Here is a 4,600-nt window from a genome sequence, read left to right as displayed (position 1 = left end):
TCAAGGCCTCACACTCTCACTTGGCTTTTTCACTCAAGCCTGGCATCCTACTACTTGAGTCACAGCTCCACTTCTGGCTTTTTGCTGGTTAATTAAAATCACACAGACTTCCCTGCCCAATCTTGCTTTGAACTGCAATTCTCAGATCTCAGCCTCCTGAGTAGCTAGGATTATAGGTATGAGCCACTGGTACCCAGCTTCTGATCAAGTTTCTCACTTTCCTTCCACTGCTTTGGAAATTTACCTTTTTCAGTAATGGTTTTCCTTACATATTTGATAGATAGACTTCATTATATATATATATATATATATTTCTAGTAACGTATATTTTTTGTCCCTATTACTTATAAAACAAGAGCCTTCAACTCCCTCCTCCCATCCTCCATGTTATATTTATCTAGCATTTTGATTATACCTCTTTAAAGAGCTCTCCTAACTCAGCTGTTATTATGTCTTTTATGGTTTAATAGGGTAGATTTACAAACATGTTTGAGCAATTCATTGTTCATTGTTTGTTTCTGCCTACTCCTTCCTCTTGGGCTCCCTTGAGGCTGAGCTGCTGCTTGAACTTGGGACCTGTGTTCAAGTTAACATCACAGCTTGAGGTCTCTGTGTTTCCAGGTAGTATGTGTTCAAACCCAGCCCCCCACCCCCTCACACAGCAGCCTTTAGGTTTAGATTTCCCAGTATCCACCCTCTAGACTACATCTCTGAATCATTGGCATGGGGCTTTTCTGGCCTAAGTTTGTAAATGAAACAGACTTCTTGGCTACTGGCTTCATTCTGGGGGTCTCCTTCCAGCTCCCCATTAAGCACAGGTTGGGTGGCTCTTCTTGCACTTTCCATGGGCATTCCCATCTAGCTTCTTAGTATATATCTGGCCTAGTACTCCTGTGGCTCAGTTGGTTTAGATGCTCTTTCAATACTTAGTGTTTGAATTTCCTTTTTGCTTCTGGTACCTGAAGATGTCTCTCCTGTTTTCAAGCATGGCATGGTAGCAAAAGCACCTTTCTGGTTTTTCTTTTTTTCCTTTCTTTTCTTTTTTGGTGCAAGTACTAGGGCTTGTACTCAGGTCCTGGGCTTTGTTCCTTAGCTTTTCCGCTTAGGGTTGGTATTCTACCACTTGAGCCACATCTCCACTTTTGGCTTTTTCGTGGTTAACTGGAGATAAGAGACTTGCTGTCTGGCTGGCTTTGAACCACAATGATCAGATCTCACCTTCCTCAGGATTACAGACATGAGCCACTTTGATGTGTGTGTGTGTGTGTGTGTGTGTGTGTGTGTGTGTGTGTGTGTGTTTGGGACATGGGTGGGAGCATCCTAAGTTGATCCAGCCTACCACATTGATCACGTGTCTCAACTAAGCTGATAGCAGTGGGTGGAGGGAGAAGTCAACCAGTTCAAGAAGCGTTTTGGTGTGAGAGGTAGGGCAGGACAGGGCCAGGCACTGAGTGTGGTCTTCTAAGTGCAAGGCAAGGCCTCGATGGGCCAGTCTGAGACAAGATGGTGGTAAAGTGCCGAATCGCCCGGGACAGCTGATCACGCTGGGTATTCAGGAGTGACAGGTGCAGAGAAGGGAAATCTGGCCCAGCTCTCTGGCCAGGTTCCCTCGCTTATCGGCTGAAAGCATCTTGAGTTGTACACCTGCATGGTCCTTGCTGCCCCTTCTGTCCCTGGCACTTTCAGTCTGACTCACCACACACCATGCCCCAACTGGTACACAGAACTGAGCCACGAATTTCAGCAGTCTTGCTAGGCAAACATCCAGGACTGTCCCCACTGCCTGCCACTCATTTTCTCAGACTCTTGTCCTTACTCTGTCTCATTATTGTGGACTTTATTTTTAGAAATTATTGGGTAGGAGATATCTCTTCTTGCTACCTTTCAGTTCATTCTCTGCTAATCTTGAGGCTACCATTTGGTTACTACTCATGTTTCTGGGAGTGATCTATGGCTGCTTCCAGTTGCCTCAGTGATGGCTTGGCCTGGAAGTGTATAGCATGCTCTGAGTCCTTTTTGTTCCATCTCTATTGTGCTCCCCACCACCCAAGCTCCCTTTGCCTGCATATCTATTTCTTTATTTGATCTACAACTTATTTCTTTTCATGCCAGTACTGGGACTTGGACTCAAAGCCTTGTATGCTCATTCTGCTTTTTTGCTCATGGTTGGTGCTCTACCACTTGAGTCACACCTCTAGTCTGTTTTTTGCTGGTTAATTGAAGTTTAGGTCTCTTAGACTTTTCTGTTTGGCTTCAAGCTGCAATCCTCAGATCTCAGCTTCCTGAGTAGGTAGGCTTACAGGTGGCTGTCACCAGTGGATCCAGAATATTCGTTGAGTACTGTACTTGTTATTGAGCATTCTGAGATGTTAGTGCTAGTATTCATCTAAAAATCTCACAAATGATATAGAATTAGGTTGGGATGTGGGTCAGTGGTAGAGAACTTGCCTGGCATGTGAGGAGACTTAAGTTTGATCTACAACCTTGAAAAAAAAAAGGTTAAAACAACAGCTGTGACAGGTCTGTGTGCCATAATAGTATGTCCTGGAGCTGGGAAGGTGGCTCAGTGGTAGAGCGCTTGTCTTGCATGCATGAGACCCTGAGTTGGATTCCTCAGCACCACATAAGCAGAAAAAGCCGGAATTGATGCTGTGGCTCAAGTGGTAGAGTGCTAGCCTTGAGCTGAAGTGCTGAGGGACAGTGCCCAAGCCCCAGAGTTCAGGCCCCATGACCGACAGAAAGAAAAAAATAATATGTCCTATAGGCTTTCATCCTGTCAGAGAGGTCAGACTCAGCTTCTTAGAGAATTGACAATGATATAGAGACCTGAAGGATGAATAAAAATTAGCTAAATGAAAATGAGAGATAATGCACCAAGCAGAGGGCTGGGGGTGTGGCTTAAGTGCTTGTCTAGTAAACATGAGGCCCTGAGTTTTAACCTTAGTATTACAAAAAGAAAAAAAAAATGTTCCAGGCAGAAGACATATGCAAAAGTCCTGTGGTAAGAAAAAACATTAAGAGCGGCTGGGAAGGTGGCTCAGTGGTAGAATGCTTGCCTTGCATGCATGAGGCCCTGGGTTTGATTCTCCAGCATTACATAAGCAAAAAAAAAAGCCAGAAGTGGCGCTGTGGCTCAAGTGGTAGAGCGCTAGCCTTGAGCTGAAGAGCTGAGGGACAGCGCTAAGGCCCAGAGTTCAGGCCCCACGACTGAACCCCCCCCCCAAAAAGAAAAAACATTAAGAAACAGTTACCAGCCAGGTGCTCGTGGCTCAAACATGTAATCCTTGCTACTCAAGTGTCTAAAATCTGAGGATCACAATTTGAAGCCAGTCCAGGCAGAAAAGTCCATCTGAGATTCTTATCTCCAGTTAGTTAAGAAAAAGTCTAGACTTTGGGCTAGGATGGTAGCTCAGTGGTAGAGTGCTTGCCTTGCATGCCTGAGGCCCTGGGTTCGATTCCTCAACATCACATAAGTAGAAAAAGCTGGAATTGGTGCTGTGGCTCAAGTGGTAGAGTGCTAGCCTTGAGCTGAAGAGCTGAGAGACAGTGCCCAGGCCCAGTGTTCAGGCCCCAGGACCGGCAAAAACAACAACAACAACTTGAGGTATGGTGCAATAGAGCCCTGGCCATGACTGGAAAAAATTGAATGAGAGTGTGAAGCCCTGAGTTCAAGCTCTGGCGCACACACACACACACACACACACACACACACACACACACACACACACACACACACACACACAGAGTAGCCCTGTCTCAAGGCTAGTATGTATGCATGTATGCATGTATGTATTCATTTATTGAATCTCTCCTCCCAGTCCCAGAATCTGATGGATCACAATAAAAGAGCTCAGTCTCCAATCCTTAGCCTTTGTGCTAGGGTGGTTTTTGACTTATTTTTGTGACTCTGAAATCTGCCATCTTCAGCCACCTTGCCCTTTCTCACTGTCACAGCCCCCTGACTGCGTAGTGGAGTTACAAATTCAACTCCCATCTGAGGCGAAGGTCTGGATAGATGAGGGTGTGTGTGTGTGTGTGTGTGTGTGTGTGTGTGTGTGTAAAAGGGAATCCATGGACTGTCTACTTCTAGGTAATATATGCCACAGGAGCCTTCCTCTTCCACCTCCCTCCTCCCTCCTGCTCCTCCTGTTCCTCCTGTTCCTCCTCCTCCTCCTCCTCTTCCTCCTCTTCCTTTCTTTTTTCGCCAGTTCTGGGACTTGTACTCAATGTCTAGGCACTATCCCTGGGCTTCTTTTGCTTAAGGCAAGCACTCTACCACTTGAGCCACAATGCCACTTCTGGCCTTTTCTGTTTATGTGGTACTGAGGAATCGAACCCAAGGCTTCATGCATGCTAGGCAAATACTCTACCACTAAGCTACCTTCAAGCCCTCACAGACCCTCTTCTACTTATTAGTTGTTCATTTATTAATTGTTTTTTCTTTTTTTGGTCCAGTCGTGGGGCCTGAACTCTGGGTCTGGGCGCTGTCCCTCAGCTCTTCAGCTCAAGGCTATCGCTCTACCACTTGAGCCACAGCGCCACTTCCGGCTTTTTTCTTTTTGCTTATGTAGTGCTGAGGAATCGAACCCAGGGCCTCAGG

Source organism: Dipodomys ordii, unplaced genomic scaffold (assembly GCF_000151885.1).
Source record: "Dipodomys ordii isolate 6190 unplaced genomic scaffold, Dord_2.0 Scaffold181, whole genome shotgun sequence".
Lineage (NCBI taxonomy): Eukaryota > Metazoa > Chordata > Mammalia > Rodentia > Heteromyidae > Dipodomys > Dipodomys ordii.
This window is presented reverse-complemented; position numbering follows the sequence as displayed.